Source organism: Stegodyphus dumicola, chromosome 4 (genome assembly GCF_044657685.1).
Source record: "Stegodyphus dumicola isolate Sdum_Otavi_A_Nest chromosome 4, ASM4465768v1".
Classification (NCBI taxonomy): domain Eukaryota; kingdom Metazoa; phylum Arthropoda; class Arachnida; order Araneae; family Eresidae; genus Stegodyphus; species Stegodyphus dumicola.
The window spans coordinates 53,227,908-53,255,472 of NC_140771.1; positions in this window are offsets into that span (position 1 = coordinate 53,227,908).

Genomic DNA, 27,565 nt, shown 5'->3' on the forward strand with positions numbered 1-27,565 from the left:
TTGGCAGTCCACAAAATAAACAAAAGACATCATTTCTTTCTTGGATCGAGCTATATTTGTATTGAAATATACTGAAAACCGACTCAAGCAACCGTTTTCAGTATATTCCAATACAAATTGGCAGTCCACAAAATAAAAAAAGGACATCATTTCTTTCTTGGATCGAGCTCCATTTGTATAGAAATAGCCTAGAAATCAGTTCGAACGCCCGTTTTCAGTATATTGTAATACAAATGAAATGACATGAAAAATGCAAAAAGAGGAAAAGTAGCCTACCTTGACGGAAATTCTATTCCAAAAGGGAAAAACTTGTATCCAGGTGGGCCCACAGCACGGCCGGAACTTAAGCGAAACTCGATAGGTTGAAATCGATCCATTAAATAACATTCTTAAAAAACAGTAAAGTTTTATTCACATCGAGTCGGCTGGGAAAAGTTTCTGAGAGCCGGAAAAAATTTCTGTGGCTCAAAGTTAGATATAAAAAAAAAAACCCTTTTAGTCTAAAAATTGATGTCTTCAATTTTTTGAAAACACCCACCGTGACTTGGATCTGACGTTGGATGCAATTAGAAAAATAAATTACCCCCCCTTTTAGTCTGAAAATTTGAAAATTGATGTCTTCAATTTTTGAAAAATTCAATCAATTTTCAGACTAAAAGGGGGGTAATTTTTTTTTTTTTTTTTTTTTTTTTTTTTTTTCCAGCCAGAGAAATTTTTTTCCGGCTCTCAGAAATTTTTCCGCACTCGACTGGATGAATAAAACATCCCCGTTTCTTTGAGAATGGGATCACTGTTAACTATTTCAGCATTCGACGTTTCGCGTCCAATAATATCTGCCGGGTGTTCAAGAATGCAGATGCACCTACTAGATTTTCTACAGAGAAGCTTGACTGGATGGAGAGTGGATGACATTTTCCAAGATTCTCGACTTTGGACCGTCAAGAGGTAAAGGATCTTTTTGTTTTTTTTTCTTTTAAGAAAATTTATGGATAGATTCATTTCTTTTTGAATGGACCTAGAAAAATAGGACAAAGTTCTTTTCCAAGATTGGATGAGAGAGGGACCCAAAAAAATGGGTCTCGGAAGGAATCGAATGCCTTTGCACTCATTCCTTCCAAGATCCATTTTTTTGGTCTCCTGATTCGTCTCTCTCTTCTCAGTCCATTTCCATAAATATAGGGAAAGCGGAGAACCTTTCCCTACTTATTTCTAAAAATCTTTTCTTTATTTTTTCTCCTGAGTTTATGTATATATCAATTCAAATACTTTTGAGAACGGTCATCCCAATTCTCTGTCGTCTTTTCGGTTTCATCGTCCAAACACTCTGACATAGTCTCAGTAGATTTTGGAGCATGGGTCGTCAGTTCATTGTCCCAACATTCAGTGGACATAGTCTCAGTAGATTTTGCAGCATGAGTCGTCCGTTCATTGTCCCAACACTCAGTGGACATAGTCTTAGTGGATTTTGGAGCATGAGTCGTCCGTTAATCGTCCCAACACTCAGTGGATTTTGTCTTTGGATCCTCTGAAGATATTTTGGGGGTCTCATGAGATTCTTTGGAAGGTTCGTCCCAACAGGCTGCTGGATCGTAATGGGGAATATTTTCAGGTATGTCTCCCCAACCCTCCGTTTTCCTCGAGTTATTGGAGGAAGTTGACGACAAAGAAGAAGTAGAAGAGCCCATCAAGTTTAAAGGCGTATGCTCATCCGGATGTTCCATCACTTGGAAACAGGACAGATTATCCCATTTCTGGATGAGGTCATCGTACGCTTTTGGGGACGGATCCTTCTCTAACTGATCGTAGGCCTTATCAAAAGCTTGCAGAGGATTGTCTGCTTCCTCCTGAATCCTCTCCTCTTTCTCCGTTCCGTCTGGATAGACGTGATTGATATGAAAATCTCCTTCCGTAATATGCCATCGATAGTTGCGCACTTTGTTTTCGGCACAATGGAAATATTTCCTCCTTTGATGATGTCGGGCACATTTTTCCCGATACTTCCAAATGATTCCATCTGGCACATAAATTTCCGTCACGGGGTTTTGATAATCCAAGGCTTTAGCAAAGAATTTAGCTTTCTGGCATCCCACCACATAAATCGTGGAGAAGCTGTGAGTGAGCGATTGGAGAATGCGTCCTAAATGGTTGTAGGGAATATGACCCTCGTTCAACGAAGTCCGTGCCGGTTTCTCGTCAGCCAGGCATTCGTCTTTTGGTTTTTGTCACTCAGTTGGTGGAAAGGTTGTGGAGGAGCAAACGTCAACGATCCCACGGTCAAAAAATCTTTTGTCGCATAGCCCAATTCTTTTAAAACGTAGGTAAATTCACCCTTCTTGTGGTTGTAGGACTGGAAACCCTCTAGATCGAGCACGATAAAGTTTTCTGAACACGCCATGGCGATGAATACGGTGATGTCTTCCACAAACAGGAAGAAAAAAAAGAATCGGAAAGGTATATATGTATAACAGGGAAGACCTAGAAAGGAAAAAAAAACAATAAAACGTTTTAGAGTCGTCGTCTTGAAAGAGACATTTTTCTTTTTAAAGGGTTAAGAAGAGAGTTCTTTTTAAATGAAGTTATGATTATTATGATTATTAAAAAAAAACTAAGAATCAAATCGATTTTATAGATAACCATATTCATAGGACCAAAGGGACTTACCAGCTCAGTTCACGTCTTCTTCTGTTCTCTGAAGAAATCTCGCGGAGGACACACACTTTTATACTCGCGCGACATCTGTCGGGATCGCGACCCCATCTAAATGTCAGGGTCATTCCAACCTCTTAAAAGGATCGGAATGAAAGAAACACTTTGATAAAAAATATATTTATGAAAAGATATCTGAGGGTCGTGAGAACATTTTCTCTCTCCCCCCCCGCCTATTTCAAAAAAAATAAAAATTCTTTCTTGGATCGCGTCAAGATTACAAAACAACTCACAGGACTTGTTTATCTCGATCTCGTCAGGGTCACCGTTTCACATAAGAAGATGGATGGACCCTGAACTTTAGACATGATAAAAATTAACTCTACCCGCCTTTTGTCTGGGAATAGGGTCTCACCGTTTCTAAAAATAGACCAGATCCCATTCTTGGAATTCTATTCTTTAGGAAAGGAGGAGTGATGGTCTATTTTTAGAAAGTGTGAGACAACATTCCCAGACAAAAGGGGGGTAGAGTTAATTTTTATCATGTCTAAAACATAATAAAAATTAACAAAAAGTTTTTTTTTTTTTTTTTTTTTTTTTTTTTTTTTTTTTTTAAGGCTGAAAAATTTTTCTGAGAGAGCTGAGAAAGATTTTTCCTCCCAATCTTTTTCGACGATGAAAAGGGAAAAACTACTGATCCGATCTCCCTACGCTTTAGGGAAAAAAACAAAAAAATACTTATGAAATATTCATGTGTTGAAATTGGCTATTCAAATAAGTGATATTTTGTTTCTCATTGGAATTGTTCAACGGCGAGTCCACTCGTCTCATTCTTTGGGGTAGGGGATGAAAGTACAGCGGTTTGTTGAAATCGATGATAGTTTCCTCTTTAGTCGGCGGAACTGTAAATCTCTCCCGTCTTAACTCTTCTAATCTCTTTGAAAGTCTTTCCACTTGCTCTGCTAAGGTTTCCTCGGTACTCATGATCTCTCTTAGTTTAGGGAAGTCTTGACGTATTGGCTAGAGAACAGAGGGTCTTTTTCTCTCTATATATATATCATGTGGGAGCGTGTGATTTATAAATCCTTGCGAAATCTTTCTACGTCTTGTGTAACTTGGAAGATTCGTCTTGTGTAACTTGGAAGATTCGTCTTGTGTAACTTGGAAAATTCTTCTTCTTCTCGTCGATTGGGGTGGAGTTATGGAAAAGAAATGGGATTGGAAAGAAATCAACATATTACAAAAAAAGGAACTTTTTTTTATTTTTTTCTCTAGGGATTTACATACCATTTCATTCATGAACATTCAAGGGTTCTCTCCAAGACCAAATTTTAGAAGAGGACCTCAAAGAGTACACTTGAGGATCCTCTTTCAGGTCTAGGTGAGAGAAGGGTTGAGACCAATATTCTTGGGTCTCTAAAGCATCCCAACTTAGACAATTATTATTATTAGAAAGTTCATCCTGCTCCTCCTCCTCCTCATCGTAGCACGAGTTCTCCTGGGGAGATTCTTCCGCCTCCTCTTCGTCTTCGACAGCTTTGCTCTCGGAGGGGTAACAATGTAATTTCCGGAAAACGTAACTATCCTCCATCAAATGGTATCGAAAATTTTTCACTTTGTTCTCGGCAGAATGAATCATCTTTTGGAAATATTGGTGTCGCGTGCATTTCGACTTGTTCCGCCACTCGGTTTTCCCTGGGATGTAAAACTCGTAAACGGATCGCTGGCAGAGCTTGCTGAAAAATTCGGCTTTATCGTATCCATTGACGTAGATCGCCTCCACATTTTCGATCAGTATTTCAGGATCGTAGGAAGATGCTCGTAGGAAAGACGACCCTCGGTCCATTGCAGGCCGTGTCGGTTATTTGTAGTCTGGTTGACCACAGCTTGATTGCGGGACGATAAGTCATCGTAATGGACAGGAGGGAGAAAAATCATGGATCCGCATAAGGTTAAATCGCAAGTGATGTAGCCCAGTTCTTTCAAGATGAAACATATATCTCCCGTCTTTGGATCATAACAGTGAAAGTATTCCATGTCCAGAACAATGTAGGAATCTTTGAGAGGTTTGGCACTCAAAATGTCCATCTTCTTCAATTGCGAAAAAAAAAACAAAATTCTCTCTCTCTCTCTCTCTCGCTGTGTGTCCTGAAGGAAAAAATGGATAGTGTTCTCTCGCCGTCTCCTCTTTTATAGAGAGAGAAGATTGCACGTGACAGGTCGTATGAATTCCGGGAAAGGTCACATTCGTATATATATTTGTTTTTGAATAATATCGTACGTATCTCAATACACACCCATCATAATAATAATAAAGGTCACCTTGGAAAGAAAAAGAAATAAAAGACATGGAACTCGTGCTCGACTTTGAAGGTTTCTACGATTCTCAAGGAGCCTTTATTGTGAAAGAATTGGTTTACGTCACATTGGACGGTACTTCTCGAGGGGTATTTGTTTTTAAACTCCCGTTTCCATGGCAAATGCTCACCGAGAAAGAAAAACGAACCGCTGTTTGGCGAGTGATTATTATCACGGCTTGTCGTGGTTCGAAGGAGAAATTCCGTACAGTTATCTTCCATGGGTGTTAACGATGTTGACGGAACCTTTTTCCATGATTTGGGTGCGAGGAGAAATGAAACGGCGGTTTTTAGAGAAATGGTTGCAAAGATCCATTTATTGCATTTCGGGATCGACGCAAGAGATTCTCAAATACAATGGGATCGAACACATGAATTGTCCTAACCATACAAAAGGTTTTTTCCATTGCGCTCTACAAAAAGCGGTTCGGTATCATTATTATTTAAAGACAGAGAGAAGAAATTCGCAAGGTCGATCCTGCACAATTCAATCTTGACAGAACTCATTAAAAAAAATACATATATCACGTTACTTCTTCAACAGAACAGATGGTTCTGAAGCGAAACTTGGAATTTTGAAATAATAGATCAGGGAGAAATCATTCTTAAAAAAAATGGTAAAGTCTCGAATCGGCTGGGAGAAAAAATTTTCAGAGCTGAGAAAAATTCTCCAACTCAAAAAAAAAAAAAAAAAAAAAAAATTTTGGATAATTTTTATCATGTCTTGGACATTATATTTATGAAAAATTTATGATCCTCCCTTTTTGTCTGGGAAAGATGTTTCACCCTTTCTAAAAATAGACCATGACTCATCCTTTCTCTAATGGCAATCATTCCATGAATGAATCACGATTTGTTTTTCAAAAGAGTGAGACAACATTCCCAGACGAAAAGGGAAGGGGGTCGTTAATTTTTATCATGTCTAAGACATGATAAAAATTAACAAAAAGTTTTTTTTTTTTTTTTTTTTTTTTTTTTAGTTGGAGAATTTTTCTCAGCTCTGAAAATTTTTTTCCAGCCGACTCGAGACTTTACCATTTATATTTACGAATAGTCTTTGGATTATTTATTTATTTTCTTTTAAAAAGAAAAATTCTGAGCTAGACCTATCTATTGGCTTAACATTCTGGTCATAGAAACAGTCTAGAATCTCATTTTTTTTCGAGGCTAATGCACGGGTTCTCCAATCAAAAGGGTTACTATAAAGGGATTGGTTTGAATGCATTTATCTGCAAATGTTGTAGGATTCTGTTGTTGAGAAGGGGGTATATTATTATTATTATTATGATGATGATTGTGGCAGATTCGTTTTCTACATGGAAGTCTAGTCTCCTCCGAAGACCTTTTCTGTGGATCGTCGATAGATGGTTTTTCAATAGGAATCGTTTCCCTCGGATCCTCAAGAGATAGAGGGGGGTCCTGTCTTGAGACATGGAGCGGTCTCTCCTCCTCCTCCTCGAGAAGTCTTGAGAAAGGGAGAGGATTTTCGGTTCCCTTATTCTCGAGGGGTCTTGACAAATTGAGAGGTCCCTCCTCTTCGAACGGGAGAGATCTCTGCTCTTCGAGGAGTCTTGAGAAAGAGAGAGAAGTTTTGGTTCCCTTATCCTCGAGGGGTCTTGACAAATCGAGAGGTCCCTCATTTTCGAGGGGTCTTGATAAATGGAGAGGTTTTTCATCTTCGAGGAGGTTTGATAAAGGGAGAGGTCCCTCCTTCTCGAGGGGTCTTGAGAAAGGGAGAGGTTTTTCATCTTCGAGGAGGTTTGACAATGGGAGAGATCTCTCCTTCTCGAGGGGTCTCTCTTCCTCAAGGGGTCTTGAGAAAGGGAGAGGTTTTTCATCCTCGACGGGTTTTGACAAACGGAGAGGAATCTGAACAGGCTTCTCCTCATCCCCATCATTATCGAGGAGGATGAGGATAGGCTTTTGGAAAGGTTTTTTCTTTTTCTTCTGAACAGGCTCCTCTTGATGCTCGGGGAGAGGGATGGGGTAGTTGTTCCACCATTCTATTTTTTCTTGCTCGAGGATTTTTTCAAAAGTCGTGGCCTCCTTAAGATGAGACGGAGGAGGAGAGTCCTCGAGAAGAATATAATAGGTATTCTTCCCAGTCTTCTCGATCGAGAGAGGTTCGTGCAGACATTTGTGCAACCATTCACTAAAATGAACGAGAATCCCTTTTGTCTTCTCAAGACGATCCATAATCCTATTCATTTGCGAGACGGTTAGAAATTGGGACGTGTAAAAATATTTGGCTCGTTTCATTAACAAAATTTGTGCATCCAAAGGTGGAATGTCACGAGCCATCAACACGTTTTCGTCGGACAAAAATTCGTCCCGCATCTTTTGACAACTCCCCACGGTATGATAACCCGCACATTTTGAAAAATCGGAGGCTGTCAAGTAAACGACTCCTTGGATGATATAAAAGGAAAGATCAACATATTTATATTTGAAAGGAATACACGTAGTGAGCTGGGGATGCCTCCTCATGATCCACTTGGACAAAAATACGACTTTGGGGCTCTCCCCTTTTATTTATAAAGAGAAACAGAGTGTGACCTTCCCTTCTCTCCTCCTCTCCCCCTGCTTCCTCTATCTCTGGACGTCCTTGGATTGGAAAGGGTGACTGAAAAAAAAAAGAAGGTCATGGTTGGATAATTTTTTGTTTATTAAATTATTACTTTCACTTCCTCATTCCCACACACATTCATCTTTTTAAGAAAAGAAAAAGAGGTCAAGCAGATAAGATTTCTTGGAAATAAGAGAGAGAGAAACAAAAAAAAACAAATAAAACGGACGTCATAGAGCCTCTATGTGTGTCTGTGTGTGTCTATATATATATAAAAAAGCGAGAGTACTGGGCGAGATCATTTCTTTTCCATTGGGAGCCATGTCGCTGTTAGACGTTTTTCCAACTCAACGGATTTCGAACGGGGAGGATTTGAAGACGCTAAAGCAAATCTCCAACTTGAAATTTTTTTTGGCGTGTCATTGTGCGACATTTATTCCGCATTTACCACCTCATCAAGCGATCGTTTCTTTCAACCAAGATGTCGAATCCTCAAACCTGCTCGTTCAGAATATATACAGAAATTTATTCGAATCGCAACAAACGAAAGAGGAATCTCCCTTCTCGTGGAATCGGATGGATCGAGCTTTGAGACGGCCCATTCAAACAGACCGGCGATATACGGATCCGCGCACGAGTTTTCGGTGGAAGATTATTTTTTTTCACGAAATGATACTTTACGTTGGGAGTGAGAACGACGGCTGAGGACGAAGTTCATATTGTTCAGACCACAGCCGCTCCTCTCGCCTATTACGAATCATCGTCCCCCAATCTGAAGGAAAGAAGTTTTAAAGTCAGCGACAGGATGAAATATAAGAAATATATTCTAAGACCTTTTCAAAACTATGTCGTTCCCCCGAAAACGCAATATCTCATCGTCACGACCCAGAAGAGTCTCTTTCTCGTCGATCGGTGCTCGTACTCGCTTTGGAAACAATTGAAAAAGGAGATTTCTTTCCAATCGCCGATGGTGTTTCAAGAAGAAAAAGAAGAGAACCCCCCCCGCCACCTTTACCCATCCCTTCCTTAGATGATAGGAGGAGCTGGACCAAACCGTCATGGCCCGAAACAAAATCGACCCGGCAACGGAATGAAATTGAAGTCATCACAATTGAAGATGAGGAGGAAGAAAAAAAATTATCTCTTAAAAAACGGTCGACTTACCGGAACCTACCTGGCGTGCAAGATCCGCTTCAGAACCCAGAAGCTTCTTCTTCTTCTTCCCTGACTTGTTCAAACAGGCAGCCTCTTTCGGACTCCTCACAGACAGAACCTCTTCCAGTATCCTCTTCTTCTTCTTCTTCTCCTCCAACCTGTCCCGACATCGTAGAGGTAGAATGTCAGACGGGTCCACAAGTTCCAACAGGTCCAGAAATCGTAGAGGCAGAATCACAGCCCGGTCCACAAGTTCCAACGGGTCCAGAAATCATGGAGGTAGAATCGCAGCCGGGTCCAGACATCCTAGATCCCTCCACTCATCCCAAAGACACTCCAAGTGTTTCAAGACAGCCTTGTGAGGCTCCAGCCCTTTCCGTATGGAATGATTATATGGACTTACAAAATTTGATGCAACAGGAAGGAGAAGAAAATAATCATACGGATGGGTGGGTCAAAGACTGTTTAGATCAGTTAACCTCGAATGAAATTGAACTGTTATGGAATTGCATTTCTGAAATCACATCGGAAATGGGATAAAAACCAAAACAAAAAAACTTTTTAATAACAAATTGGAGGAGGGTCATGATGTCAATTAAAAAAAAATATTATATAGAGTCCAATCTTGGTGGTTCACTTCAGTTTTCCAGCATGAGGTGATCCACGTTTCCCGAAATATGGATCCCATTCCAAGAGAGATTGTGTAGAGCCTTCACTTCAGTTCTTTTTTTTCTACCAAGAGGAGAGGGTCCCCAAAGGGCTACCCATGTCCAAAGAGAGAAAGTGTAGAGCGTTCATTTCAGTTTTTTTTTCAAGTTTAGGGGAGGGAGGTCTCAAAATGACACCCCCCATTTTCAAAGAGAGATGGTGTAGAGCGTTCATTTCTGTTTTTTCCAAAGTTAGGGAGTTTTCAAATGACTACCCATTTCAGAGAAAGAGAGAAAGAGAGAGAGAGAAGGTGTAGAGCGTTCATTTCAGTTTTCCAAGGTTAGGATGGTGGTGGAGAATCCTCCAAAATGGCTACTCATCTCAAAGAGAGAGAGAGAGAGAAAAAGCGTAGAGCGTCCATTTCAGTTTTCCAACATTAGAAGGTCCCAAAATACCTTCTGAATTCAAAGAGAGATCGTGTAGAGCGTTCATTTCCAGTTCTCCAAGATCAGAAGAAGAGGGTCCGCTTTTCCCAAAATGGCTTTCCGCATTCAGAGACAGCGAAGTGCAGACTTCAGTTTTCTCCCTCCCCAAGAATAGAGGGTCCCAAAATGGCTTCCCATTTCAAAGAGAGAGGGAGAGGCGTTCATTTCCATTCTCCAAGATAGGGTCGTCTGCTTTTTCCCAAAATGGTTTCCCAATTCAAAGAGAGAGAGAGAGAGAGTGAAAGGGTGTGTAAAGCGGTCATGTTCATTCTCCAAGATAGGGTCGTCAGCTTTTTCTCAAAATGTCATCTCCCCATTCAAAACGAGATCGTAACCAATTTTTTCCAGTTTTTTCCAAGATGGGGGGAGAAGAAAACCTAGGATGGAATAACACGACACACAGAGAGAAAGAGAAAAAAAACGCCATCTTGTCATTTTCTGATAGGGTACCGGTGTTCGAATACTTTTGTCACCGACTGTACATCTTCCTGTCTAACCCCTATTTGAAAATAACCAGTCTTTAATTCTAAAGTAGTCATGTATTTAGTAGAAGTTATGTTCCTTAGAATTTTTTCGATAATAGGTAAGGGATATACCGGATATTTAGTCGTGGAGTTTAATTTACGATAGTCAATTGCAAAACGCCACCTTTTTGGATGTGTTACCGGATAGTCATTATTTTTCTTACATAACACTACCGGGCTAGCATAACTACTTCAGATGGGCGTTATGATCTTTTTACGTAACATATCTCGAATGTGCAGCTCTATAATTTTTTCTTTATTCTTATCATATCGGTATGGTTTGTGGCGAACTGGCAGTGAATCTCCGGTGTTCATACTATGGTTACTAACTTGAGTAAATCCAGGAATATCACTAAATAACGAAGCAAATTCACTTACCACTTGTCGAATTTTTTGTTGCTCTTCCTTAGGCAGGTGGTCGAGGTTTAACGTTGGTGGTTCTGTTTTTTCTTCTCGAACTGGTTTCATCGTCAGCTTAAAGGACGCTTCGTTAAAATCCAGCGTTGCCTTTGCCTCTGAAAGAAAATCTATCCCTAAGATGACATGTGCTTGCAAATTCTTTACGATAAAAAACATAATCTTTACTTGCTCGTGCTTGATACGAATGGATAACGGTAATTTGCCTATGCACTTGCATCTTTCTCCCTTCGCAGCTAACACTGTCGTATTATCCGAATTATATATGCGGTATTTACGGAAATACTTCCTAAAAAAATCTTCTGCCACACAGGAACACTGCGCGCCTGTATCCAGGAGTGCGGTGGCTGGTATGTTATTTACTAACACTTCAATCTTTGGAAGAGTCAAATTTTTCACCATCACTGTATTTAACTTAGAGGAAGAGGGGTTTTCTTGGCCTTCGGATTTCCGCACCCTCCCGTCAGCAGAAATCCGTTTTAGTTTAAATCTTGTTTCTTCCTTTCCATGTCTTCCTTCTTTATCCACTGGCCTTCAGACTTTTTTTGTGGCTTACTATTGAACTGTCGACGTTCGCCGGTTGGTTTTGGATACTCGGGTTTCCTTCCCAATGATTCGCTTTGCTTCCGTAGCCGTGTTCTTGACTTTGCTGTGGTCCTGGTGCACCAAATTGGCTTCGTTACTCATACTGGCGTCTTCTTTCAATATCCGCCGTTCTTCTACTTTCAAACTGGATTGCTAGCTCAAATAACTTTTCCAGTGTAGAGGGATTCCTTAATTCAATAAAGTCTTGTACTTGGGGAAGTAACCACGGCAGAATCACTTGGAATATCTCAGGATCCGGACGGTTTCCATACACGAGTTTAAAGACGTGAATTTTTCTTAAAATAAAGCTTGAGAGATTTTCAATTCGTTTCTGGTATATGCTGAAGAGTTCCGTTTCTAATCTTGCACGATCTCCTACGACAGGGAAGGCTTTTACTAAGGCAGACTTAAAATTTTCGTAAGTATAGGTGGGACTTCCCGCTTGACCCAAGAGGCTTCTGCCTATACATTTGAACCAATTAAGCGCTTGGCCCCTCAAAGCGCTGGTAGCTAAGGTGACTTTCTGGAACTCATGTACTGGATCAGCATGAAGTGGTCATCCAATTTTTCCAAAAAACTGGATACCGGTGAGTGTCCATTGAATGTTGCTTCTTGTTTCATCGATGCGCGCATGGTCTGGACGATGTAACCAAATCCTTCCAGGGCGGCAGCTGACGTTTCTGGATTCTGAGCCGCTTCTGCAGGCAGCACAGGTTCTTCTTGAAACTCGGCCATGGTTATTCTTCTTCGTCGGCGCCACTATCAGGACTTGTATTCCTCTTCACTTGCTTTGGAAACATGAACTGTTCTGACTCGGAACAGGGAGCTTACTCAAGCTATGTTCAATAAATTGTGAAGTAGACAATACACACAGGAAGGGTATACGAAACCCTTTATTTTTCTTTCTTTACAGTGATTTCCGGACTTCGGAATACAGAGATCAACCACTTGTGGCCTGAACGTAAGAATATAAAAATGTTAACTAAACTAACTTTGGATTAATCAAACAAGTGCCTAACTTAAAGATTGGCCATATGTTAACAAAAAGCCGTATGTAGTACAGAGAACTGCTAACACTACGATACGTTTAAAATTATCAAGAGGATTAAACCTCTGGCCTTGAAGGCAACCAACAACCGAGTAAAACTACTATGGCAAGCGGCCTCCTTCTAATAGCTCCTTCCTCTCTCTTGCTTGGCAAAAAGCCACAACTTAAGTTACTTGGCGTTAGCGAGACAAATTTGCATAAATAAGTTAAAGCTTTTAATTCTGGCCGGAAGTAGAAAATAAGAAATGTAAACGCAACGTATTAATTTTATTTAAAATGTATTTTCACGATTAGCAACAAAAGTTTTTTTCAGAACAATAATAATTTGAACTGTAATTTTTTTTTTTTTTTTTTTTTTTTTTTTTGAGCAGTAATGTTGACGGTAATGTTTCTGAATAAAGCAAGTAACTAACAATTAATGTTTGACGGAATGTGTTTTAATAAAGGAACTAATTAATTGCTAACATTTCAGAAGTGGGATAAACTAGAATTATTATCTAGATTTAACAACGTATTGCCTTAACGTACGCTAAGCCTAAACTGAATGCGGAAGCTCGCCAAAACTGAAAGTAGAAAGGTACGTGAATTTATAAACTGTTTATGGTATGTCTAAGTATTAAACGGAAAGAACATAAGTATAATTATTGTATTATTATTTGAAAATTGAAGTCTAAGATGGCTTATTTGGCAAGAGGTAAAAAATTTGATTTAAAAGAACTTGCTTTGGAACTTAATGTAGATGTCGCTTCTGATATTAAAATTGTAGGCTTAAGAGATATGATTTTGAATAGTAAGAATTATAACGAAGACTTTACTAAACAAATGCTAGATAGAATTATAAATGATCGTTTAGACAGGGAAAAGTTAGAAATTATAGAAAAAGATAAGCAAAGAGCATTTGAAATGGAAATTATAGAAAGAGATAAGCAAAGAAGTTTTGAACTTGAAAAATTGAAAATAGAAGCGGAAATCAGAAGTAGTAATGTAAATGATTCTGTTTCTTCTCATGTTAGTAGAAGTAATATTTGTGATATGAGTAAATTAATGCATAAGTATGATTTCAATGAAAGTGATATAAGTTTTTATTTAGTTTTATTTGAGAGACAGGCACGACGTATTGGGTTAGAAGAACAAAACTGGGTTTCTCAGCTGTTGGGTCTATTGCCTTATGAAATAACTCAATTAATTGCCCGTGAATCAGAAGAGAAAGCTAACGACTATAAGCACGTTAAGCAACTGCTACTGAGAAAATTTAAGTTAAGCCCTGAACAGTTTCGGCAAAAGTTCGTTGATCATATTAAAACATTGCGTAATACGTGGAAGGACTTCACGTTTGAATTAAAAAATTATTTTGAAGAGTGGCTTGCTGGATTAAATGTAACAGATTTTGACTCTTTAAAACAACTTATTATTACTGATCAATTAAAGAAGAGGGTCCCCGCTGCTATCCGAGACCATTTCATTGATGATTGGTCTAAATTCATTAATCCTGAAGAGTTGGCTGAAAAACTAGATGAATATGAAATTATTCGGGCAGGGATAAAAGTACTTCAAGTAGAAAATAAAACTTTTAGGCATAATTCTAAGCCCAAATCTGGTTCTAAATTTTATGAAGGATCCTATAAACAGTATTCAAGACAAAGAAATGTTAACGATCCCATGCAGACAGATGGTAATTTCAAAGTGGGTTTTAAAAACAAGTTTTGATAATAAATACAATCTGAGAGATAAATTTTATAAAACGGACGAAAGGAAAAGGGAATATAATCCTGGCATCCGCAATGAAAAGGGTGAGCCGAAATGCTTCAATTGTAATGATATGGACATATAGCGACGGATTGTCCTCAACCTAAAAAAGAAATTATTTGCAGGAAATGTAAGGAAAAGGGTCATACTTTTAAAAAGTGTACGTCTAAGAATCCAGACTTGACAAATGTTAAAAATTATTTATCCGTGGACCAGAATTCAGGTGTTTCACCAGCTGTATATTTAAAATATGTTCGCATCAATAATGGAGACGAAATTACTGCAATCATAGATACGGGTTCTAGTTCGTGTTTATTGAAACAGTCTGCTGCTAAGAGACTGAATCTTATTATAAAACCTGATGTGGAGGAATTGTTTGGTTTTGGGAACCAGAATAAACCAGCCGCTAGAAAATTGGGAAAAGTAACTGTTAACTTAGAGATTGATAATGTGGAAGGAAAGGACATTACAGTTCTAATTGTAGGAGATGAAACGCAACCATGCGACTTATTAGTTGGTCGAACATGGATTGATTTACCACATATTGCATACGCCAAGATAGGTAATACCTTGCACTTACGCTATGCTAATGACTGCCCATTTTCACAGTTGCAAAATGATAGCAACACTCCCCGAATTAAACTGAAGGCTTCCCAAGAAACTCAAATCGAAAGTAATACGGTTAATTTCGTGAAAGTTAAAACTGATGAAATAAATAACGGTTATGTTTTAATAAGTGGATCGGAAGATGAGTTGGGCTCATTATTGGAAGTAGTACAGGGAGAAACAGTGATACCAGTCACTAACTACAGCGATCGAAAACTAATTTTGAAAGAAAATCAATGTATCGGTAGAGCGGAAGTAGCAGAATTAGTTGAACCAAGTTCAGATCAGAAAACTGAAAATTCAAGTCAAAAGGAAATACTGATAATAAATGAAATTAAGAAGTTTAGGAGACCGATTACTTTAGAAGAAATTAAAGTTAATAACAATATTACGCCAGAGAGAAAACAGGAAGTTTTACATTTGATAAATGAGTATCGAGATTGTTTTGCATTAAATATGGAGGAATTAGGGTGTACAAACTTAACAAAAATGGATATTAAAGAAATTGAAGGGAGTAAGCCTATTTGCATGAAGTCGTATAAAACCAATGCCGAAGAGCGTGCTTCTATAAAGAAGATAATAAATGAATGGAAGAAATATGGAATTGTTGCTAAAACAAGATCTCCGTACGCTAGTCCAGTTTTACTCGTAAAGAAAAAAACAGGTGAATTACGATTAGTGATAGATTATAGAAAGTTGAATTCGCAAACTGTTAAAGATAAATTTCCACTCCCTAGGATAGATGATCTCCTTGAATGTCTTAGTGAGTGTAAAGTTTTCAATACATTGGACTTAGCTCATGGATATTTGCAGATTCCTTTAAGCTCTTCTCGATACTCTACATTTTTTAATAATAATAAATGTTACATCTATAGATTTATTTATGGAAATGAATTACCACATACATTTAAAATGAAAGCATAATTTAATATAGCATTACATTAGAAATATGAATATAATAGTAATCATTTATTAAATATTTAAGAGAGAAAACGATTAATTGTAAAACGAACACTTTTTCTGTAAAGTAACAAAAAAAATCGTATGCAAAGTATAATGCAGAATAAAAATTTCGAGTATAAATAAGAGCAAAATCTAATCCTGAAATAACAGATTTATGTTTCGTCCGTCATTAACATTTCGAACAGAAGAAATTCCGCTAACCCCCTGTGCGTTTGCTTTCCTGCATACTGACTTCAATTTGAAAGTCACCTGAGGTGAGTTAGGCTGGTTTACATTATGTCTACGAGAGCTTGCTTTCTCCTATTCAGATTCTTTGGCATGGCAACATTCTTTTTTATTTTCTCTTCACTCCAAACCTCGCTTACTATTCTGGATTCCATTGCTCATTTGAATCTCCCTACTCTTCAGTTCATGCTCACTAGATGCTTTCCATTCTCGCATCATTCCAAATGTTTTTCATCATGGTTATTCTTCAAGTTCAAGTGAGCAATGAGTCATAACTGAACTGATTAACGAATGGTTCTAATCTGATGTACTAAAATAGCAGTTTGACTCATCCAATAATATTATTGTTATATACATAATGTAGATTATAAATTATAAGTTAAAAATTAATTTAAAAAACACACTCTCTTACACAGCTTGCATTGTAGACAGAAATTTTATACTAGTGATTTATAGCTGATCAAAGACATGTTTCTACCTATTATATGAAGTACCACTTCTTTCAGATATAGAAGAAATTTGCAGAATCATACACTTGTTCATGTAGATGAAAAAAACACTATGTATGTAATATGTGTTGCCCCATCACGTATACTTCCAAAATTACTATTTTACTCATGCAAATTTAAAAAAAAAATTCATTTACTCAAATGCATTTAGTGATAAGGTTATTCAAATTGTCACAAAGGCTCTTATACATGTGAAACCATGAGTAATGTTGCATTTCTTACGAGTTCGTGGATTTGGATTGATTGATGACAACACTTGATGAAGAATTAAAACGCAATTTATTAACCAATATTACTAAGGACAGCTCCAAAAACACGTTTACAGTCATCGAAAAACCATGACAAACACGGTGAAACAATCAGCAACACAGCCTTCAGGCTATCAGGCTATAACGGTGAAGACAGCTTCATGGCAAAGTACTACAGTACAGCTCCCAATTCTGTTCGATCATTCTCAGAACTCAACATACTCTCGAGACTCTCCACGCTACAACTCGCGATGCACTCGACAAGAGCCTCCAACAATGCACACTCTCGATACACCAACTTATGATACGCTCGACACTAGATTGATGATCAACTCGATAAACTCTACCCCTCATACAGGCAAGGTTTATATAGCTTTTGGCCTGCTTTTGAGAACATTCTGGGCCAAACCGGTAAGAATTTGTTCTAGAAGGTTCTCCATCTGTCTATGGCATGTAACCAAATGGGTTATTTTGCACCAAATCTGGCAACCCTACAAGCCTTGCAACAGTAATATTTTTGCCTTAGTTAACAAAACTTAACGTACCATGCAAAGTGAACGCACAGAGAAAACGAATCTTTGCTGCATTAGGCATGTAACAACATTTACTGAAGAGAAGTTATCTTACAGGAGAAATTTCATGCAAGTATAAGTCGCAGCAAACAATTTTATCATAAAAATAATATGTGACATTTATTGTGAATTAAAAGATATTCAATAGTTCTTCGAAAACTGAAACTATGAAACTAAATTCATAAAAATAATAATAGCAAATGTTTTGTGGCATAGGAAGGGGCAAAAACTTTGCCCCAATAGGAATGCAAATTAAAAATTTTTTACATATTGTTAGTGTCAGTCGCAGCTACTCATGAGAATTTGTTTCCATTATCAAGAATTGTAACCTGACTTATTGTTTAAATTTACACGGAATTCAGAAGTGGAATATGAAAACAAGAATTTAATTATAAAAAATGCTCAGAAATACTTGAAACGTTATCTTAGTTCTACGCTTTCAAGAAGTCATATTGTAAAAATTATGATAAGAAATATAAATACTGTTGAGCAAAGAATGGTTAGGTTAGGTTACTTAATTACGACAAAGCCTCAAAGGCAATCTGCCTAAGGGGAGGGATACCTTCGTGGAGGACTTTCTAAGGGAAACTCGTGTACACGTTACACATGGGGAAAACTATGAAAATACCCATGCAGCCAGCCCGTTCGCGAAATTCAAACCTCGAACCGAACTACCAGTGTTCAGCGACTTTAACGCTCCGCCGCTGGTGGGCGAGCAAAGAATGAAAAAAAAGTTTGAAACAATAGATTATGTCTCATGAAACTTTTTATTTTAAAATATACAGTCATTCAGAGATCGATAAGAAACTATAACCTTTTCGCCATTACTGGCTAAACTGCAAAATCTAGTAACCCTGACCTCATTCCCCCTCTCGATGAAGAAAGAAAATATTCATTCACTGGCCAAGAGGAGAAAACAATTGTTATGGTCTCCGTTTCATCTTCAACATACTGTAAAGGCTCTTATTTTTGCGAGGCTTTAATTTTCGCGAGCTCGTCGTAATCGCGAAAATTTAAGCCTCACGAAATCCTTTTTTTTTTTTTTTTTCGCCTCAAATAATAATAAAAAATCAGAAATTTTTCACTTACCCAAAATTCAATGATTTATTGCACAATTACAAGTTTTTCTTGACAACTTTCTTTCTTATAACTATTTTTTGAATAATATACAACTATATTTCTCGAATATAAAACAATAAAATTAATAGAAGGCAGCTCATTCACTTAAAATACTATTTATACCAGCTTCTTTGAAGCCATTCAAAATTACTTCATGTTTAGCTTCAATACCGTTAAATACGCGCACAAGCCAAGAAGCGTGAATCGGTTTTAGTCATAATATTCGCAAGTCCACAGATTCTTTTTCCTCTAGAAATTGAAGCTCATTAGAATACCTCAATAAACTCATTCTTGAGCAAACGGCTTGAACTCCCCATTTAGACGGGAACGGGGGTGGACGAACTTTTCGGACAAAAGGAAGTTTCTCAACACTCCGTCGGGCGCGTCTCGAATCTTGCGGCATCGGGCGCGCTGTATCTGTCAGATATATCTCTATTTTACGTGTTTTCTGGTGATCTGTATTACTTTAAATCTTCTATTTTTATTCTTTTTAGGTCCAGGCTTTTACACCCAGACCTTTCTTTCTTTATTTTTAATTTTCTTTACTTATTATTTACAGTCACTATTACACAGGTTAAAATGCCGTGTAAAAACACACACAATGAAACATGTTAATACAGTTGAAAAAAATAAAAATATGGCAGTTGTTCACAAATAATTTTGTTCACAAATAATTAATATCACATAAAAATACATAATATAAAATGTAAAATAAATCAGTTATACTTTAACTCAATTCTAAATTTAAGTTTGGTTTTCATTTGAACATTTCTGACACATCATTACTGCATGTTCCAAACAAAAATATTCAGCACATCTTATGCAGGAATATTAGGTCAATCTACTTTTCTTATTTGTTTGATATGTAGAGCACCTTTTGCGTTTATTTTGGCTATTGGGAACCTTTGCTTTTTTCTTCTTTCAGCAGTTGGTCTGTAGGTTTGAAGTTTCATTTGCAAATTCTTCGATAAATTGGGTTTAGTTATGCGCTTAACAACTTCTTCATTGACTAATTCTTTCACCAGTATTTTCAAATACTGTCTCCTGTTCTGAACAGTATTCTGGTTTCCCAAAAATACAACTAGTCCGTTTATAGCTGAAATATTTAGCATCGAATAAAATACTATCATCGGCCATTTCCTCGTATTGGGAGCGCAATTATAAGTTCCACACATCTTATCCAGAGCATCAACACCGCATTTTGTAGCATTATAAAATGTGATTATATCTGGCTTGTTTTCATCTCCAGTGTCTGCATCTATAGCATCATCAAAGGGCATACTTGATACAAGCAAAACATTTTGCCTTTTTTCGGTACGTATGAAACTGAGTGTGCAGTTTTTAGAAAAACCAAATAAGCTTGAATGTACTTCTTTTCCTTTAGATTTCGCAAAACAGGGAGGTATTTCTTTTTTATTCTTTCTTATTGTGCCAACGTAAGAATTTTTTTTTATATTTTAAGGCTTTTGCAACATCAATAGAGGTAAACCAATTATCTGCGGTGATATTGCGACCGCTGTTGAAAATTGGGTAAAATAATCGCAGTGGGGAATTACTGACACTAAATGGGTCTTCGAGCTGTTTTCCGGCATATATTTCTAAATTCAATATATAAAGTGTTTTAGCATCAACTGCTGCAAAAATTTTAATGCCGTATTTATTTGTTTTTGATGAAATGTACTTGCGAAAATGGCATCTTCCTCTAAAACAGTGTTTCCCAACCTTTTTTGTGCTATATCTCACCAGATCCTCTCTAAAAATTTTAAGCTCTCCCTTGCATATACATAATTTTTAATATTTAAAAATAGAAATTTTCACGAAAGAAACCTGAATGATAGCTTTTAGGAAGAAATGACTACGAAATTTTATGAGCAAACACAGTAAGTGAACTTTCAAAACATGGAGAACTGAAATTCAAGAAAAAACTCATTTTAGTGAAAGTTTTTTATTTTAAGTATTAGTAATTTTTATTATTTAAATTTAGCGAGTTCCTTGCGCTTGATACTCGCTGCAAAGATTCCAGTTTAGATAACTTGAGTCTCAAGTCTCCCGGTTTCATTATATCGAAACGATTTTTTTTTTTTTTTAGTCTAAAGGGGCTTTGTCCCTGAAGGACTATTGTTTTCGTTTTGCGATTTTGCGTCGGACTCATAAACGTCGGTTCACTTTTCAAACTGTTGCCACAAAATGTTAGAGTCCTGCATTATATTTGAAGAAATTAAATAATGAAAAATCTGCATAAATTATTGTCTATTTCTCGCATTGTGATAAAACAATGGTACATAGAGCCATCGAATTTTGAATGTCGAAATCCTACTGCGAATATGGGCATCTGAAATCCCAAATTTGGAATTTGTTTTATTATAGATTTTACATTTTGTACAACTTTAACGAATTTTTGATTTACAAACTCAATGCTTTAAAAGCGAGAAATGGCAACGTTACATAGAAAAAAAAAACTTTTATCTCCAGCTCGCGAGACTGTGTATATCGGAAATTCTAAAGATATGCTTAATTTAACATTATTTTGCGATATTGCTCTTGAACTGAATTTTATGGTTTAAGTGCAAAGAACATGATATTTAATAAATAAAGGTAACACTTAAAACGTTAAAAAAACGCCCCTTTGGACGTAATTTAAAATCTGAAACATTTCAGATTTTTTTTTTTTTTTTTTTTTTTTTTTTTTTTTTTTTTTTTTTTTTTTTTTCTTTGCTGAAAATCATTTATGGCACTAAATCCGCATTCAGTAAAATATGAAGACGTAAACGGTAACAATAGTTCTCTTGAAAATTTTGTTGTATTCGGATATCTGATTCTAGTTTCCTCACAAAGCTATGTCATCGCTCCTTTCATATTAAATAAAGTTTTAATTGACTCATCATTTTGCATTTCTGCGAGTTCTTCTTTTTACTGCATATTTGAAATTTCAGCCAAATCTACTAGCATTGGCTGTATCATCCAAGTTGGAAAATCAATTTGTTTTAAGTTACAAATCTTTTAAACCAGCCGATAAAATTTTCAGATGATCGACAATAACAAGTATAGCGGTAGTCGGGTCACATTTTTGGAGGCAATGAGACTTTTCAAACTTTTTGTGGTAAACGGTATATGCCTGACATAATTCAACAAAGATAATGAAACCAAATATCTTCCTTTTGCATCATAAATTTTATTTGCTCCTTGAAGCAGTGGCGTAGCGACGGGGGGACAAGGGGGTGCATGATGCCCCGGGCGCCGCTCGTAGAGGGGCGCCAAATGGTCTCCAAACAAGGGTTTCCGGAAAATTTTAGTTTTTATTTTGATCGATTTCTGAAAAATATATTTAAAATTAATAACTATTGTAATATAATTAATTATTTATTTTCTTGATTTGTCTGGTAAAATGTGTAATAAAATGTTTGCAGTACATCAACCAAAACGTTCTTCCTGACCACTTTATTTCTCCAAAGCAGAGATATATTTTTATTTTTTTAAACGAAATGCACGTATATCTCCCACTTTTTATTTTAAAACGAGAACACGACCTTGTCCCGAATTTCTCAAACATATCCAGTTTCCAAAATCCGATTCCATAATCTGGAAATGCCATTTTAGGAAAATCCTAACGCCTCCGCTACAATGGATTGAGTTTGACTCTCCTGTAAACGACTGATGGCCTTCCTGGCTACCGATTCAACTAAGTCATCTTGCTGAGACATGGTATATTTACTGCTACGAAGCATTCAACGCATGTCAATTGTTTTTAATCTCCTATTACGAGTACAAGAGGAATACGCAGGTCGCTCCTTACTCCTTATCTAAAACGCATAGTTTTCGACGTAGAGATTCCGCAGTAGAAAAGAAACGGAACCTAAAACTCAACTATAAATGCATAGAGAAAATGTTTTTCCAAACCTAAGAGTCGCACTTCAAATACTACTTACTATTTCATTATCAAATGCTAACTATGAACGTTCGTTCAGCAAATTAAAATAAATTTTCACATATGTACAATCAGCGATGGGACAAGATCCCTTAAGTCATCTAGCATTTTTAAGTGTGGAAAGAGAAAAATTTGAAAGGGTCGACTTTGATGAAGTAAATGATAAATTTGCTTCATCCAAGGTCAGAAAAATGTATACATACTAATTAATTGTATTCACGTATTATATTATTATTAATAAATATAAAGTGCCGATTAAGTCGAGGTGCACGTGATTGAAGAGAGATGAGGGCAAATTAAAATTTTTAAGTTGGCTGGAGGTGTGTCTGACAATTTTAGATCTTTGGCACTCCAAGCACGAACGTGTCCAGTTGGCTATGTCCTTTTGCATGCTAGGCCATACGAAACGTTGCTGTATCAGTTTCCTCGAAGCCTTGATGCCAGGATGTGACAGACGATGTAACTGACTAAAAATGGCATGGCGAAATCCGGAGGGAACATAAGGTCGAAATCTTGAATCCTGAACATCACAATAAAGTGATTTTCCAGGTGACAGCTGCATAGGCTGCAAGTTGAGATTGGTGGAAGATTTGCTCTTCAAGAAGGTTTGTAGTTCTGAATCCCGGTGTTGTTCATCCCCAAGGGCAGCAAACTTTATTGGCGAAGGAACGGCTAGTTCTTCAATACGAGACAAGGTGTCTGCAACAATATCCTGCGCACCCTCAATATAAGGGATAGCTGTTGAAAATTGCTCTATGAAGTCTAGGTGTCTCATCTGACGAGGAGAAGTTTTATCCTGTTGAAAAGTATAGGTTGTGATCTGTGAAGATCATGAAAACTCGTCCCTCTACCATATGTCGAAAATATTTGACAGCTTCATAAATTCCTAATAATTCGCGATCGTAAGTTCTGTATCTGGTTTGTGCTGGTGAGAGTTTTTGAAAAATATGAAAGTGGTCTCCATAATTCTTGATCTTTCTGTTGTAAAACTGCTCCTATACCTGTTGTTGATGCGTCAACATAGAGTGATAATGGTTTAGACGCTGAAGGATATTGCAAATTTGTTGCCGATATTAAATCATTTTTGCATTTTTGGAACGCTTCGCGAGATTCTGTGGTCCAGGTTATAACACGTTTATCGTTTTTCTTGCTGCCAACCAAAAAAGAATTTAGAGGTGCTTGTATGGTCGCTGCATGAAGTAAGAAACGTCGATAAAAATTGAGCATAGCAAGAAATCTTTTTAAGTCCTTCACTGTAGATCGTTCGGGCGTATCGCGGATAGCGGTGACTATATGTAAGGTGTCGAACGCCATCAGCGGAAATTTCATGACCAAGAAAGAATACTCTTGGTTGACCGAAAACGCATTTAGAAGGATTAAGACTGACACCGTACTTCTGAAAACGTTCAAAAACTGTTCGCAAATGTTATAGGTGTTCTTGCTCTGAAGAGGAGGCGATTAAAACGTCCTCAAAATTAGGTACACGAAAGTCGAGGCCGATTAACACCTTATTCATGAAGCGTTGGAACGTTTGAGCAGCACTACATAAGCCTAAAGTCATGACCGGAAACTCAAATAGTCCAAAAGGCGTAATAACCGCAGTTTCAGCTGGGTTAACAGCTGGGAATATCAACTGGGTTAACGGGCACTTGGTGATACGCCTGCTCAAGATCATAGGTTGTAAAAATAACTTTTCCCTCTAAAACTTGCATACAGTTCTGAATATGCAGGACTGGGTAACGATCAGGAATTGTAGCTGCATTTAACCGGCGATAATCACCACTTACCATTTTGTTTCCGAACTAGATGGAGAGGACTGGCCCATGAACTTTTTTATCCCGTCATGTATTCAAATTCCTCTTTGGCAGCTTTAAGCTTGTCCGGAGGTAAGCGTCTTGGTTTAGCGGCAATTGGAGGTCCGCTAATTTCAATATAATGTAGTACATCGTGCTTGTGTTCGGAAATATCAATAACTGGGCGCGTGATTGTAGGAAATTCTCTGAGAAGTTGATGCCATGGGGAGTTGCCCGAAATCAGTTTAATGCTCAAATCTTCACTATTGCGAATTACTCCCGCATAAGTTAAGTTGGATGTGGAATCTATCAAACGGCGATTCTTAAGATCGACAAGCAAAGAAAATTTTTTGTGAAAAGTCAGCGCCAATAATAGGATAGTAGCAATAATGAATGGCTATTGGAAGTTGCGGCGCAATCCTAAATCAATAGATATCAGGCGTTCACCAAAAGTTAGTAGAATAGGAGTTCCATTTGCTACATAAAGTTGTAACTTGGTAAGGCGCTTTTGTTCGTGAAAATGTGGTGGAAGGACAGAAACATCAGCCCCGGTGTCTACAAGAAACCTTAAGCCTGAATTCTTTCCGATGACGAAAAGGCGTGCAAAATTCCGGCCGCTGTCATTCACGACTTCGAGCAACGGCCCTTCTCGTTTCCCTGGTCGTTATAACGACACACGGTGGGTGGCATTTTCTTGCCTTGTTTCCAAATTTGTGGTGGTAAAAAACAAATACCCGGAGGAGGGCTTTCATAACGTTTCCTCAGTGAGCTACGACGTGTATTTCGACCACGTGATGTGGAGCGGTTGCGCTGAAAAGGTTCAGCTTGGATGGCTACGAAATGAGCAACCTGTTTGGACAAATCATCAATTTGAGCCTGTAACGCCACAATACCTGGATCGGGAGCCTGCACTGCGTGTATTTGCGTAGAAATGGCCAGCTCGTGAATTTTATCAGCGATTTCGGGAAGATTTTTAACTGAAGAAGCGAAACTGAAAACAGCTTTCATCACTCCAGATGATACTGGTCAATTTCAACGTATGATCTTTGAGTTAGCTAATGCACCTTCAGAATTTCAGAGACTCATGAATCGAGTTTTAGGTCCATTGCTTAATAAAGAAGTATTGTGCTATTTGGACGACACATTAATTCCGGCTAAATCTTGGGAAGAAATGATGGAAAAACTTAGGAAAGTGTTTGATAGATTGAGAGAAGCAATGCTGACAATGAAACTGACAAAATGCGCATTTGGAAAAGATGAAGTTGAGTATTTGGGATTTCTAATAAAATCAAATGGTATGCAACCTGGACCAAGAAAAGTACGAGCCATATTAAATTTTCCTAAACCAACCAATGAACATGAAGTTAAACAATTTTTAGGTCTTACAAGTTTCTTTAGAAGGTTTGTACCGAAATACGCAGAGAAAGCTGAGCCGCTAACGAGACTGACGAGGAAGGATGAAACATTTCGTTAGAACGAAGATCAGCAAGAAGCATTCAGTACTTTAAAGGATCATTTAACTAATGAACCAATACTAGCATTATATAATCCCGAAGCAGAGACTGAAGTGCACACAGACGCGAGCAACAAAGGGCTGGCAGCAAAAAGGTGAAGATAGAAAGTGGCATTTAGTTTATTGTGTAAGTAAAGGAACAACAGAAACAGAAAAGAATTATCATTCAAGCAAATTATAATTAATGGCTATAGTTTGGACTTTGACACGACTTCGAGAATTTTTAATTGGAATCCGATTTACGGTAATTACAGACTGCCAAGCTTTAGTTTATTTAAACGCGAAGAAAACTTCAAATCCTCAGATAGCAAGGTGGAGTAGTCTGATCCATGAATACAATCTTGAAATAAAGCACAGGCAAGGCAAAAGAATGAGTCACATAGATGCATTGAGCCGATCGCCAGTTGATCAGCCAGAAGAAACTTTAGACTCTATAATTGAAAACAACTTGGAAGTTTGTTTAACGCTAACGATAGATGAACAAATTCTTATGATTCAGCATTCAGATCCAGAATTACGCAAATTAAGAGACATTTTAAAGAAAAAGATAAATGATAGAACGAATGCAGAGAAATATGTAACTGAAAATTACGTCTTGAAGAATAATCGATTGTTTCGTAAAGTGAAAGATCAGGAAAAGGAGAAATTGTTATATGTCATACCTAAATCGATGAGAAAAGGTATTGTAGTAAAATTTCACGATCTTTTGGGACATTTTTCAGCAGACAGAACTGTTGCCAAAATCAAGGAATCATACTGGTTTAAAGGAATGAAACGATATGTTATGCGTCACATTTCGATGTGTTTCGAATGCCTAGTAAATAAAATGCCTAGTGGTAAGAAACAAGGAGTACTGCATCCAATTAGACCTGGTAGAAGACCTTTTGCAATTATACATATAGATCATTTAGGACCATTCGTAAAAAGTTCAAGAGGAAATACAGAATTATTTGCAATAATTGATAAATTTACGAGATTTACACGCTTATATCCTATGAAAAGTACTGCAACCAAGTATGTGTTAGTTGCATTGAAGAGTTTTGTAGATGATTTTGGGTTACCAGAAAAAATTATCAGCGATAGAGGAACATGTTTCACAGCGAAAGAATTTCGAGAATAATGTCAAAATAATGGAATCAGTCATACACTCAATTCAACTCAACATCCAAGTGGTAATGGAATGGTGGAAAGAGCAAATCGAAGAATTTTGGCTACGATTAAAACGAGTATGGAAAATCCGAATCAGAGAGACTGGGACAAAAAGATTAAGGAATGCGAAAGAAATTTAAACAATATGATAAATAAGACTACAAATAAAACTTCTTTCGAAATGCTTCACGGTTATTCACCAAAATTTAACGACGGATTGATGAGGATGATTACAGATGAAGACGCAGATGAATGGGAGAATCCAGTAATCTTACAGAATGAAGCTAGAAAGAGAATTGAAGATATGCAGATGAAAATTAAAGCAAATTATGACAAGAAGAAAAGCAATTCTTTAACATTCGAACGAGGAGAAATAGTAGTTATGAGAAGAGTACCTAAATCAACTGGAAAATCAACCAAAACACAACAAAAGTATCGAGGACCTTTGGTAGTTACAGAAGTTTTACCAAGTGATACCTATAGAGTGACTCAATTAGAAGAGAAGGTGAAAGGACATTTCTTTAGTACGACAGCTCATGTGAGCCAATTAAAGTCATGGCAGTGTCAAGCTGAATCAGAAGAAGACTATGATGATGGTGATGACATTAGTGTTCCTGTGGATAACGATAACAACACGCCGCATATAACTAAAACTAGGACACGGAAAAAGAATAGAAAACGACGCTGAATCTATATGACAGCTAAAGACTTTCGAACTATAAACATTAATATTACAGATTTAATTTTTTTAAATATAAATTCTTAA